At 37.0% G+C, this 15,268-nt stretch overlaps 1 protein-coding gene across 48 annotated transcripts in view; it reads left to right on the top strand.

Annotated features, from left to right (window-relative positions):
- Ptprd (protein tyrosine phosphatase receptor type D) overlaps positions 1–15,268 on the top strand; it is a 2,272,674-nt gene that overhangs the window by 1,613,099 nt on the left and 644,307 nt on the right. For all 48 annotated transcript variants that reach the window (XM_037203364.1, XM_037203377.1, XM_037203376.1 and 45 more), the window contains one exon: positions 1,154–1,192. The gene's annotated coding sequence lies outside the window, so the exon portion shown is untranslated. The remainder of the gene's footprint in view (positions 1–1,153; positions 1,193–15,268) is intronic.

Below are 15,268 nucleotides of genomic sequence, written 5' to 3'. Positions count from 1 at the left end.
CACTCAAGGCTTGAAGGCAAAATAATCAGAAGTATGTAAAAGGTCACCCCTGATATATTTTCTATATTGCAAATTCAAGGTCATGCTGAAATATAAGATAATATGTTCACAATGTTTTCTAAAGTGTGGAATATCTCTACTTCCCAAACTATTCAAAGCCCAAATTAATTTCTCCATTTTTACTACTAACAAGAAGCCACAGTGAACAGGTATAGCTAAAAATCATTGGAAAGAGACAAATGGCTGTTCTGTTTGTGAAGAGGCTTTTAGATTATAAAACTAAACTCCTGAAACACTAATACTTTCATTGATTTGTAGTTTTCTCAATCTTAATGAAAATTACATTAAGAGTAAATTTGTGTTTATTCTTTTTTCATTTAAAAATATTTAACTATGTGCATTCATCTGTGTGTGCATTTATGCATGTGACATGTGTGTGAAAGTTAGAGGACAACTTGCATGAGTCAGTTCCCTCCTTCCACCATGGGGGTCCCAAAGATCAAACTGAGGTCTTCAGACTGAGTGAAAAGAATCCATACTGACTAAGCCATTTCACCAGTCCTTAATTAAATTCTTACCAAGACTTTTCTTCAACCCAGCTTTGAAGTTTAAATCTCTCTCTCTTAACATTATCATCATAATTTGGGAGATTCTGTCTTTTTAGAGAACTAGCGGTGTGTTACTCAAAGCAACTCAGTGATTGTTTTCTGTATTCAATAATAATAATAATGATAATAATAATAATTTTAATCTTAACCAAAATTTAAAAGGCAAAGAATATTCCTTTCCATAAAATATTCCAAGAATTTTTCAACACAAGTATTTATTTAATAACAATGATGGTTTTATATCATTAATTTCATATTGTATATAATTTATGTTGCCAAGCACACAGAATACTTCTGAACTATATTCCTCTTCCCAGAATAGTCAGAGCAAGTTTTGCTTCTTGTTGCTTAAAAAGGAATGTTTTAGATTGCTCTTTGCAACAGTAAGTGTGAAGAAAAATGCCATAATACAACAAATCTTGCTTCTCCATAGATTTTGACATTTTCCACTAGCCAGGCGCTATAAACATGCGTCACCTAAATGAGCAGTTTTTAATAGCATCGTTTTCATGTTTTAATTGTTGTCACATTTCTTCTTTGTTTAGGGAGAAGTCTGGTGAGCACCCGAGGGATCTAAATAGCAAGTAAGATTTCAAACATCCTGGTTTGGGCCCAGCTTCCACGTTTCCTTTGTTTTATCATTTAACTGTGTCTATTTCGTAGAGTGGGTTATGGCTTCTTTTTAAGAGTGTTAGAAGTTTGATTATGTAGGTTGAGAAATAAAAGTGAACTTTCAATAATTGGAGCCTATTTGAAGTCTTAAATATACATGAGTTTTTTAATGCAATAAATAGATGGATATAAAGAAATTACAGACAGTGAAATTTCAAGACATAGTGTTTTATTTGCAGGAGGAAGAATGAATTTGTAAGCTTTTGCAAGGTGATTTCTTTTAAACCATATAGAGACTATTCTGACTTCTCAGTGGGTTTAGAAAAAAAAAAAAACTGTTCCATGTGCTAATATGACTTCTAGCACAGAGTCTGGACAAACATCCTACCCGACATCAGAATGAGCTAGGTTGGAACAATGAGAGAAACATTGGCTAATGAATGAACTAGGTTGGAATGACGAGAGAAACATTGGCTAATGAAGTTAATAGAGACAGCACAACAAACAGACAGAACACATCAGTAAGGACAGAGCTGAAAACAACAGGAAGAAGAAATGGACCAGTGTCCATCCAAATCAAGAGAGCCAAGTAAGCAGTAGGTTACCCACTCCTTACTGTGGACATGGGGAACAGTGGTATAAAGCCAGACTGAACTAACCATAGAGAACAGAAACTGGAGACAGGGTATACAATAGATTGCACTTGAGAGAAAAAAGAAAGAAAATATAATTTTTTTAAGAGAGTAGTGGGAGAAAGTTCTTTTTAGGTTTTGCTATTTCATTTACTTGACAATTTACTTCACTGAAACTGGAACATGGAATCTTTTGCAAACAGAAGCATTGAATGTATTTATATACTTTGTTGAAAAAAAGATTCTACTTACCATGTAATTATTTGATGTTTGGGGGAACCTTGGCTTGTGAACAGTTTGAGCCATATTTAAATGAGGGAGCTGGTTCCTGAGTTATTCCTGATTTCTCTTGTGTTAATGTTTCTGCACTCAGGAAGTCACTGACTTCTCCCAAAGTTAAAACCATGTATCTCAAAGCGAAGTGAGTAATTAAAATATAGTTCTTGTTCATAGAAACCATATTTAAACCATTCGAATTTACAGTCATAATGGTTCGAATCACTTTTGTATTCAGGGATAAAAAGCCCTAGAATTACACTGTAGTTTTGCTGTAATTGCTATTTGTTGACAAAGGAAGGGTTAACTGTGGTGCTGATCTCGACTGATATCTACAGATATGCCAAGGAAAGTATGTAAGTGAGGTTTTCTATTCCAAAGAACAAAGCACAGGCATTCATCAACATAACTTGCTTTTGTATTGGGATAAAAGCACAAATAAGGAGAGCAGTCCTATGCAGAAGCACTTAGGGACTGTGATGAGGTCTATGTTTGTTGCTGATCATGGGTGTGTAACTACAATGTCATGTACTAATTTTTAAAAACTGGTAGTAGTAGTCAACAAGTATTGGTAAATGTTGGGGTTACTTATGAATCATACATATCCACTGTAAGTCCACCACTTTCTATAATAACCATATACCATAACCATGGACGCTTCAGCTGGGGCAGTAAAAATGTACCCACTGACTCTCAATCCAAAATACTGAAAATCCCAGAACTACTATAAAACCCACTTTCTAGCTGGGTAGTGGTGGTGCATGCCTTTAATCCCACCACTCGGGAGGCAGAGGCAGATGGATCTCTGTGAGTTTGAGGCCAGCCTGGGCTACAGAGTGAGTTCCAGGAAAGGCGCAAAGCTACACAGAGAAACCTTGTATTGAAAAACAAACAAACAACAACAAAAAAAGCCACTTTCTCCTGGTCCTAAATGTTTTCACATTAGAAATGAGTACAGAGTCACATTCTTACAGGTTTTCTGTGTCATTTTAACAGCTATCACTCTGAAATATATCACTAGAATATCACCAGGAGATATACTATGGAGGCTAGCATTTCAACACCCTACAAGCACCTGCCTAACTGTCCAGCAGCCATAAAACTGGCCTTGTCAGAGTTTGTGCAAATGTTAGTACTTGTGATTCAATTTTACCATTTTAAAAAGTTATTTTGGGGAGTTAACCCATAATGCAAAAATCTTTAGTCATCACCCTCTTGGTGCTATGTCTGGAGTACAGGAAAATGTTTTCAGGCTCATAATAACCTCCAGCTGCTAATCCTCAGGTTTCTCCAGTGGGGTAAAAGGAGGGATCTCTCCCCACATTTTATCAATGCTAGCCTAAGTGTCTTCCTTATATTGTCTCATCTGAGCCTCAACTAGATCACATAATAAGTAACTGATGGTCTGTTTTTAGATGAATCTCAGAAAACCTTAGAAACGTAACTGACACAAAGGGGAAACAAAGCTGGAGCCCATCTCTGGTATATTGCAAAAGTACCGTGCTACCTCCCTTAGTGAAACACGGCATCTTCAGAGCAAATTTTAGACAAAAATTATCACATGGTGTGGAGAAAATGTTAAATGGATGAGACAAATTATGAAGAACGGCCACCTCCCAAAAGAATGAGGACTGAGAAGGGACATGGTACAGTATGGTATCTCAGGGATTGTACTATTTCAACCCCTGAGTAAGGCACTAATAAATAATTAAAAGCAAATCCTACAATTCTTTGAGCCGTGGCCAGTTAATAGCAGGATTCCTCAAATCTTCCTGAACATGACAGTGAGCCCCAAATCCTCTGATTTCTTGTGCTACTTTAGCAAACAGAAGCTTCGGCTCCTGTGTTTCCTCTACGTATCACCGTTCCCCATCTTCATAACCAAAAAGTGAAGATGTTTTCTGAGTGCATCTGCTTCCTGCTGATGGTGTGAAGTCTCTGCTTCCTCCCAGTTAGTCTAAGTATACTTCTTCCTGAAGTTAGGAGGGAGAATATCCACAATGAGCATCCATTGGAGGCTAGCCTCTTCAACTTTTCTAGATTAAAAGAAAAAAAAAAAAAAAAAACTTGCTTGAAAACAATTTAAAGGGATTCTTGCATGACTGCTTGCTTAACCTTAAAAGTAATTGTTTCTGATTAATGTCATTAAAATATGCGTGTTTCATTTTTTCATTCGACAGATTGATTCTGAACTATTAGAATATTTAATATGATCAATAAATAATTATTTCTACTCTATGCATACACATGTGTGCTCCCACATGCGTGTTGACCTGGCAGTGCTGTGACATCTGCATTATTTGTCATCTGCCTGCTTAAACACAGTCCTGAGTAGTCACTGTTGCATCAGAAACAAGAGGTGGAATGTGATTAGAATACACTTGCATTGTGTGAATCCTGCAAAGCCATCTCCTCCTTCCTAAGATTGTCTCTGGTGTAAACACAGCACTTGATAGAAATAACAGTAAAGTTAGCTTGATCTCTGTCCAACTCTCCTGTTATTACCATAGATAAACAGACTCGTTTCCTCTTTAGAACATTCCTGTTAAAGAACTTATATAAGGATAGTAATGTTTCTCTGGGTTGTGATCTCTTCATTTTGTGTACTCACGTGTGTATTCTTCACACTCTTCTAACACTCAATTCAAAGGTAAAATGTGCCATTGGTTCTTTTGTGGGGATACCTACAATAGCAATGCGGTTATTGAAGAATACTGGAGTTTTACACAGAAGGAAGTTTAACTTGCACAATGGCAGTACATGTTCATCTAGATTATAAGAATTTAACATTACCTTGGGGTCAGGTAGGAGTTTTATTTAAAAATTGTCGACTCTGTTCATTAAACCTAACTAAAAATTCTTTCAGTAAGACACAGCCATGGGCCAAGCTGTTGTTTATTTTGCATTTCCTCTACTTTGGGTCACTGTTTTAACTTTACAGAGAGCCTAAGGTTTGCATGTATAGCTACAACTGATGATAAAAGGCATCAATGTGGCTGAGACACAGAAGTCAAAAGCTAAAGCGTGATGACACACTGCATGCTGTTGGTGAAGCTGCTTAGAACTAGCACGTGATTCATTATACCTATACACCTCAACCTGGGCATCCACATTTTCAATGAGACTACTAAGACTAAAGTAGTAGTATTTCAGTGGCAGGACCAGTGGTGACAATGGCCTCTCCTTGACACCACTAGAAAGTGACCACTTGGGCCACTTTCTCATGGTTGTTGTAATTAAGTATCCCCTGCTGTTCATGTTCCTTGTGTGTCTGGATCTGGGTAGAGTACAGTTCCCACACACTTGGGAATCATGGAGGATTACTAAATCTATACTTTCGTAGAACCACAAGTTTTATAGCTGGAAGAAATTTGGTACCAAAAGGGACAATGTCCTAAAAGTGAATCAACAGATCTTAGGTATGCTTGCAATGCACTGGGGAAATGAAGTGGAAGTTTGTTGCTTCTGCTCTGTGGAGAAAAGAAATAATCATTTAACATGGCCTGTATTACCAGAGCAGGCAGCAAGTGAGGACTCTTCCATATTTGAGGCTATTATTAGGTCTGCCTTGTGAGTGATCATTCTGCTGCTATTACCAATGATCAATGATGAGACCCACCAATGTCAGTGCCACCCTATGGGAACTCCCATGGCACATTTATTTTCCCTGTTCCCAAGATTAGTTCTAGTGTTGGTGGCCTATACTTTAATTATTGCCTCAGAAGCTCTGTCTAATGCATCAGAGTTGAGCTGCTTTTTGGTACTGAGACATGAACTCCTGTAGCCTCAGATATTAGCAGAAACATGAAGCATAAGAATTGACAAGAATCTTCAAATACCATTGTTCATCTTTTTAAAAAAGTATATTTTATTATATACATCCCTTTTTAAACTCCATTTCTTTCTATCTCTGTTAGTATGCTCTGTAGTGTTTTTCTATTTCATTCAAAAAGTTCAGACACCCAAAGCTTTGCTGAAATCACCCAAGACAGCACCAACAGTCTGCTAGAGATTCAGTGTAGATATTCAGGAATGTAGGCTAGTGGGTAGTGCACATGAGCATGACACAGATTTCCTTTTAGCATTGCTTTTTTTTGTGGCATTATGGGATGCAATTGCAAGAATATATTCCCTAACATGGCAGAGAAGGCAATTCCTTATCCTGGAAAGCAGACTGACAAAGCATGCATATGGCATGGAATGTGACAAAGGTTTATAAAAATCGCACGGTTCTTAAATCTCACGTCTTACAGTCTGTTTTGTTCTCTGTGTGCTCTTAACATAGTCAGAGTTTCTTTTGCCTGAGTGTGAAAGAAAATGTCTTACTCAGTTGCTTCTTGTATTGGCCACTTGTGTTAGAAATCATTTATCCTGACTTCCTTAAGTATGTGGATTTAAGAAGACATCTCAGGGCACTCAGCCCCATGCTCATTAGTTATGTCAGTTTTCTCTGCAATGCATCAAGTCACACAAGCTTAACAGCTAATACAATAGATATTCATCTTTTTGTCAATTTTAGAACAATATTTTTAATTTATTCTCCTCATCCTGACCACAGTTTCTCCTCCCTCCACTCCTCAGAGCCCCTACCCCCAATTTCCTCTCTTCCCCTGTATTCACTCTTCCTCCATTTCCCTTCAAAAGAGAGCTGGCCTCTCGGGGATATTAACTGAACACAGAAAAACAAATCACATTAAGACTAGATAATACTTTCAAATCAAGGCTGGACAACATGGTAGGAGGAAAAGGGTCCCAGAGCAGGCCAAAGAGTCAGAGACAAACTCCACTTCCACTTTTAGGAGTCCCACAAAAACACCAAGTTATACAACCGAAGTATATACACAGAGGACCTAGCTCAGACCTGTACAGGTTCTCTGATTGTCACTTCAATCTCTGTGAGCTCCTATGAGCCCTGCCTGCTTAGTCGATTCTGTGGGCTGTGTTTTTGTGGTGTCCTTGAGCCCTCTGGCTCCTACAATCCTTCCTTTTATAATCAGTGTCTATTAGGGCTTAGTTTTCAGCTGCAGGCTTGACTGGTGATGGATGCACTGTCTTGCCCACTCTGGTTGTTACCAGACTGCCTTTTCTTTGGAAAGTGAGACTAAAAGCTTTGGCTCCTTGTTGGAATTGTCTACAGCTCCTCTCAGTTACAGGCACTGCCTGAAATCCTCTGCCCTATCCTTCTCTCAGCTTACCACCCTGGTGTGAAAAGGCAATAAGGGAAGCCTCCCCAGTGAAGCACATTTCAGTCTGGAAACCAAGATAGAAGGCATGAGCCACAACAAAGTCCCTCTGCCAGATAAGAATCATCACAAATACTGATGGTAAGGGCAGCCCTGAAATCCCAAATTAGACCTAGAATCTAAAGTTGCATAAAAAAATCAAATATCTTACTGTGATCTTGCTAATAAAGATGTAAAATGGCTGTCACTATATATCTGTAGACTGTGAAATTGTCACCAGGCCACATCCAGAGCGCCTCTCTTTCTAAGAGCTTGAGTCTTTGGCTATGTAATGAATGATGCTATATTCTTGACTGCACTGGCATTGAAAAGCATTTGAACCCCCTTTCTCTCCGGGCATATTCTGAGTCTTAGGACTTTGAATAATACAGTTGGCTAGTAATAAACACCTCATAACATGTGATATTGTTTGACTTGTGTTACCCACAGAGCTGATTATATACTGTGTAATTATATGCTGTGGTTATTATGTGTTTTACAATCTCTTTATCCATAGGTCTCTTTTCTCAAATAATCACTTAATTGTATAATATTTAAATCAAAAGCTCCAGGCTTCCTAACCTTCCAGGATGTGAGACTAATAGGCAAATTATAAGCCATTGCCCTAAGGAGCTGTGTGTTGAGATTTATGGAGCTGTATAGAAAAGGGGAAGCTATGTCAGATGAGCCCTGAAAAACTACCCACCTTGTAGCCTCCAGAGTCATCCTAGAATAGACACTAATTCTGATGGCCCCTTTAGTCCATAGTTGTCATATTCTCCCAAAAAGAAGCACTGTATAAGGTAATCAGGATATATACTTTTAATAGTCTGTAACTAAAGCAATTTAAACCATGAGTACATTATATATGAACTGAAAAAAACATAGATTTTTTTTTCACACACAAAATAACAAACTAAATGACTAAAAATTTCCAACAATCCCTGTTAGCTTCTCTGAAGGATGTGTCTGTTTTGCAATATGGAATTTTGCATATGCAATATGCAATGCTTGATTTCTGTTAGTCCAGTGGGGTAGCCAGATTTCTATTAATATAACAAATACTGAGATACTGGAATGAAAGGTCTATTTTGGCTCAAAGTTTTCAAGGTTTTAGTCTGTATTCAGTTAGTCATGATGCTTTCCTACTTGAAGAAGGCATTAAGTCATTTGCCAAGTGCCTTTGACAGAGAAAGTTATTCCCCTAGTGGCATTTAGGAAGCTGCTCAACTCATGACATCTGACACATACAGAATAAGGAAAGAGCAAGAAAGAGAAAGGCCTATGATCCCACTCTCCTCTTCAAGGGCACACATACAAGTGGTCAGAGGACTCCGACTAGACTCCATCTCTTAAAGGTTCCATCTACTCCCAATAGTACCATAGGCTACAAAGAAGTCTTTATCATGTGGATGTGGGAGGGGTTATATATGGTGAACCATTGTAGATGAATTAATCAGTATCTTCTCAGAAAATGAGCAACTATTTACAGAGGGCTGGACATGTTTAAAGGAGAACAAAGCAGCCATGCTGTGGCTTGATGAGATGCAGTATTATCGGAGCTTGGAAAGACCTGTACTTTTGAAGAGGGTCATCCAACTAAAGCCTGACCTTACATGTTCTGACAACTAAAGAAACAGAGAAACAAAGAGATGGAAAGATGGCATACAGTTAAGAATACTTCCTACTCTTCCAGAGGACCAGAGTTGAGTTCTTAGTACCCATGTTGGCAGACTCACAACTACCTATAACTCCAGCTCCAAGGAATCTAATGCCCTTTCTGGATTCCACAGGCATATGTGAAATATTGTCACACAAACACAAATACGTAAAAATAAAAATAGTTCTTAAAAATGGACAAGAGAAATAAGTCACAGAACTATTTTCTTTTCCCTTATAATGTTAATCTGTTAGTAGCTCCTGTTGTCTAAGTCATATAGAAGCACAAAGTAAATAATCCTCATTGGCAAATTCCATAAAGTCGAACTCACCAATCTTACAGAAGCAGGAGGAAAAGTGAAAATAGATCAGGAAGGGAGATGTGTCCATGTGTTCTGTACAATTTTGTCCCATTTCTATCAGAATTGAACTTCCATCCATAGCTTACTTTCTATTATCTGAACTGATTACTTCCTATTCTGCCTAGGGAATACTGGGAAAGAGTTCTGTTGCTTTCTTACATTGCTTTAGAAGCTACATCAATCATTTAGTTAGGTTTTGGTCTCTTTTCAGAACCATAGGACTTTCACAAAGCATTGCCGAAATATTTACTATGCTTTCAGCTATTTGCAGTGGTTAAAAGAAACCAATAATGTACATGTTAATACAGGCTGACTAAGTTCAAGCTCTTTCTATAACTCCAAGTCTCCTTTAAAGGAAGGTTCAAGGCCATAAAAGTGCAAAATTCCCCCAAAACCCCACAGCATCAGCCCCAGGTCAACGTAAATCTTCAGAACTCCTTAACTAAGCTAGTCCAAAAATGGGAAGAATTTCTAAATATTGTTACAATGCAACTTTTTTTCATTCTGTCCTTACTGTCTTTTGTGACCATAGCAACAGAACAAGAAACCAAAATGAACCAAAGCCATGACTTTTTGTCTAGATTTTGGCAAGGAAACTAAGCTTAGCTAATGCTGAGATATATGCCAATTCACTCCATCCACTCTGAGACTCCAAAAGCAGAACATTCAATTATTTCACTTGTCTGGCATATGGACACAAGGCAAAGTATGTAGAAGGAAAATGATTACACACAATTCTTTAGATTATGCTTAGATTACCAAATACCTTTCCATATTAATATATAGCTATGAGATCATCCAGAAAGAAATCAGAAATGTAAAATTTTAAAATTAAACCAAAAATCAAGAATTTCAAAATAAATGAGTGCCAGGAAGGCTCTTAATGCAAAAAGGAATGTAGATATTCTTTTGAACATAAGTCACATAGGCACCAGAACAAAGGCTAAAATGAAGTGCTCTTCTTTGGAGAAACTTAAACCTGTTTGAGAAAACATCTACATATAATGATACTTAAAAATGAGTATTTCATTATCTAAAGCCCCCTCATTAAAGCCTCAATCAACAAGCATCTCCGTCACACACATTGACACAAGATTCTGCACTGAAGCTTCCTACAGCACCAGTGGTTGAGGAGGATAAGATATCTGAGAAGTAGCTATGACATCTAGTAAACCAAACACACAAGATATGAATGAACCCCTTTTCAGGTCCATACGGGTCACAACAACAAACTTAATTATATATATATATATATTATATATATATATATATATATATATATATAAAAAACTTTAGTATAACTTTTGTTAATTCGGTAGAGTACACCATTTTTCTATTCTGTAAAATGTTTATTTTTATAACCATAAGAGTTAAAAGTATCCTACTACATATATGGCTTACCTATCCTGATATATAACTAGCTCCTAGTTAGTTTGAGGCAAAAACTCAAAGTTTTTAATTTTAGCACTTAAAGGAGCTTCCTGACTCCTACAGCCTCAACTCATACATTAATTGCATCTCTAGAGTTTGCGATTACTCATAGTCTTAAACTGTGAGAAACAGGTGAATACCTTTTAAATACAATTTGATTGTACAAGTTGTACACATCTCAAGAAGACTTAGCTACCATTCCTAACTTACACACACATGCACATGCACTTGAAACACATAATGCAAGCATTACAAAATAGCCAAGCTAAACATTCTAAACTCAAAATGCATAGGCAATGAAAAGGGTAGTGATGAGCATAGGTGTTACTCTACTGAATTAAAATAAAGATGGCAGCCGGTGCTGTGTTAAATTTCCTGGAGTGTTTCCTATTCAAATCAAAGAAAGATTGGAAGAGAGGGTAGAAGGAAAAAAAAGGCATGGAGTAGAAAGCAAAGAAAATGAAGGGAAAAGGACATGTACTAAACAAGGAATTAAATTTTACAATTTAGTAAGAACCTTGTACTGAAAGTATATTTGTGTATTAGTGTTTTCCTTTCAACATGATTGCTTTCAACATTCTGGAAGGGTGATGGAGACTTTTCCTTGTGGTGAATGGACAATCATTAGACATTACAAACAGAATTTCCTCTACCTAAGCTTCCAGTATTGATGAAGAAAAAGCTATTGGATTTATACAGCTGCCTATGTGTAGCTATGCTAAGCATAAATGTAATTTATCCTTCTTCAAAGAACCATTTCTCTCCTTCTCATAGACAAATAGACAAATATTTCTTAAAAGGGAGAGGGGGATATGTATATATAGAGAGAGGGTGGAGTAAAGAGAAAAAGAGAATATATTCAGAAATGTCTGAGGCAATTTGAATTTCAGTTTGGTGTACTTTTGATTCCTTGCCATACTAAAACAGTGGAATTTTCCTTTAACTACCAGAGAAACTGATTTATAATGTTAATAACACTTCCTAAAATTAATAGACCATGAGCCAATGTTGATATAATATCTATTCCTAATTTCAACTTATAAACAATAGGTAGATCATGTAAATAAATATGGTAATTTTGGCCCACTGGGAATTGCAAATTTTGAGTTCAATCTTCATTTCAAAAAGCAGAGATAGAATTGTGGGGATCATTGACTTCAGAACATTAGCTTTAAAACTGAATATGTAAATTCCAAGGGAATGGGTAATTCTTGTTTTGTCTATTCCTCAACATAAACAGACTTTTGTCGTGAAATCATATGTTTTGTTAATTCTAGAGGGAAAAGAACAATAAAAGAAAAGAAAGAGGTTCCAAATTTATAAATCATGTATCACATTTTTCTCATGGCCCTTCTAATGTAGGAGAACTCAGAATGATCATCAGAGTTTAACGTTATCATATGACATTGTCAGTGGAAATACCTGGGCTCTTTCTTTTGACACCAAATCCTCGTGCTTCAGAAATGACAGTGGAGGAAGTCTTCACTGAATCAGTTGCCCACTGCTTCATTCTAAATGAAGCAGCAGCTATCTTGGGGCTTATTGATGGGATCTGTCCTGTGGAGATTAAAAGTCATTCGTGATGAGCAAAATAGCCCGAGTAGCTTCATAGTAAAGACAATTCCAGGGAGCTATATTTTCTCGTCATCATTGCATGTGTGCTATTTTTCTCTTACAAGTCCAGTGAAGCAAGGCAGCTGGTCTACAGCAGCAGTCCAGCCGCTGAACAGTGAAAGGTATAGATTTGTCTTCTAGACATACCAAATTATGATAAGAAATCTCGATTTGCTTCTTTGAAAAGAAAAAGAATCTCTCATTTAAGAAAACGATGGTTAACCCAGTGAAGCTTGCTAAAATGTATTAGAGAATAATAAAGTGAACTTTATTAAAAGGCACCCTTGGGAGCAATCCCATCATGCTCTGCAGCTGAGAGCAGCAGAAATTGTTGCCCAGCCCTTCCTGTCTTCTTATACTTAGCTGTTTTGTAGAATGCCTCTTTACAGAGGATTGGGCAGGTGTAGCTGCTGCCACCTTTCTTTAGGTTTGCAGTCACCTTTCGAAATGACTATTGAATTCATTGGGTCACTAAGGACACGTGCATTCCATACTTGCTTGTGTTTTCATCACTTCACTCAGAGGATCCTCCCTCACTTATGATACTGACAAGTTAATTGCTTGTAATAGAACTGGTTATTCATTTAGAGCGTAGTATGCATAATATGCACTGAGCACCGCTCTACTTTCACTTACACCGGTTAGCTTCTCATTCTCACAGCTGTCAAGCAAGGTAGTTGTTTTTTTTATTATTATTATCATTGTCTTGGATGAAATAACTCAGATTGGATTTTGTAGATTTTTTAAGCTCTTTTGTATCATGTGAAGTACCTAGTAGTGAACTGGATGGACTGAATGGCCAGAACCTGTTGTAACTGGTTTACTATTAAGGTCCACTAGTGAATTGTGCTAGCTCCTCTGTCAACCAATGGAAGCAGACTGGTCCTATGGTAAAGTTATGTGAATATTTTCCCAGGAAGGTTCATCTACTCAAAGTTGTGTGTAGCTGGGGCTGTAAGATAGCATAGCTAATGAAGGAATGGATGACTCCAGCTAAGAATGCTAACACCTGGCAGAAAATGCAAATGACGTAAACTGTAGTTCATTTTGGCTTCTCTATGTCTTGTAAAATTGAACAAGACTGTCATTGAAACAAGCTCAGTTTGGGGTGTTTTTTCATTTTGTTCTGACCCACTTTGTCCTTATAAAAGTGTTTTGAATCTGATCTGTTGCTCAGTACTGCTCACTTCTGGGTTCCTCTCTTCTTGCTCTACCAAAAAAAAAAAAAAAATGAGGCTTATGGATTCCAGAGGTTAGATTTTTCAATCCTTCTCTTATATACGGGCAGATTCACCCTCATATTTTAACTTGCAGTGTTGTTATATTTTCCAACTATAAACTTATATTCTTACTGGCACTTTTCACCTTTTGAAAATGGAAATGTTCCATGTGGCTGAAGAATGTCAGGAAGTGAAACATTTGGGAAGAATTATATAGGATGCAGTCACTCTGGATCTTCATCATTTTAACCAAAAAGAGCCAAGCAAGAAAACAGGCACAGGATGGGATGTGCCAAAAGTTTAGGGTTTCAGAATATTTATAGCAGATATGTGATTTTGAATTGCCATGACTGCACAGCTCTAACAGGTCTTATGTCCAAATGCCTGAAATGTAGTTGAGGGATAAGAGTATTCAGGGTTTATGTTAGAGGATAATGTCTAAAATATTTGAAGTACAGCCTAGAAATAGTTTAAAGCCTTTTGTGACATGATATTAAAACTTAAAATGGGTAAGATAATGTGTATGCTTCTAAATTGTAATTATACTAATAAATACATACTGATTTTCAAAATACAATATTCTTTGGAGTGTTCGGGGATAACAAAAGTTTTTCCTTAAAATATTTTAAACCACAAATCTGTGGTGTATTAGGGCTCAGAGAAGGAAGGAAGATTTGTGTAAGAAATATTCAATGTTGTTCTTTGCATTTCAGAAAATCTCCTATGGTGGAATTAGACTAAACATGAATGAGGTTAGGTTTATTTAGAAATATAACAACCATGAGAGTAGAATTAAATTCCCTGCCCAAAAACAATAAGTTAACTGATAGTTGATTGTGGTCAGACCCCTATTTGGTATAGTAGAGCCAGGCATTGGCAGATCGGGATATGTCTGATTTTATTAATAAAATTAAGCCTTTAATGGGGAATCTTTTACCAACTATCACAGAGAAGTTCAAAAACACACAAGGGAACATTAAAGAAACTCATTTCAAAGCAGCAAGTCATCAAACACCGCCCTTACCAACTGTGTTATCAGAGCCAAGCTCAGCCTCTCCTTCAGTTTGTTCATTGGCCATTGCTTCAAAATATCCCCAGCTACATTTGAGTAGATAAATATTTAAGGAGCATTAAATAAGGACCTAAAATATGGGGCTGGAAAGATGGCTCAAGGGTTAAGCACTCTTGGTCTTTACCTGAGTTCAGTCTCCAGAACCCACAAGGCAGCTCACAACAGTTTTTAACTCTAGTTCTTGGGGTTCTGAGGACTTCTTCCAGCTTCCTCAGGCAGCAAGTACACATATTATACACACGCATTCATAAATCATACATGCATACATAATACAGCCAAGCATTCACACACATAAAATAAATTTTTTAATTATTTTACAGAACCTAAATAAATATGTAAACCAAGCTAACAAACACTATCATGGAAGCATGCCATCTTATCAAATCTCCCTTGAAGCATGTACTTCCAAAACCACAGTCAAAGGGTATTTATAATGAAGTACAGAAAACATTCCTAGTCTCATACCACATATTGGCAGTTGAGAGAGTAGAATGCAAACAGGTATATTTTAATAGTTGAAATTAGCATAGAGAGGCTTCCAGTTATAGACAGTTCCACTT

The sequence above is a fragment of the Peromyscus leucopus genome, chromosome 2, assembly GCF_004664715.2.
Source record: "Peromyscus leucopus breed LL Stock chromosome 2, UCI_PerLeu_2.1, whole genome shotgun sequence".
Lineage (NCBI taxonomy): Eukaryota > Metazoa > Chordata > Mammalia > Rodentia > Cricetidae > Peromyscus > Peromyscus leucopus.
This window is presented reverse-complemented; position numbering and strand designations above follow the sequence as displayed.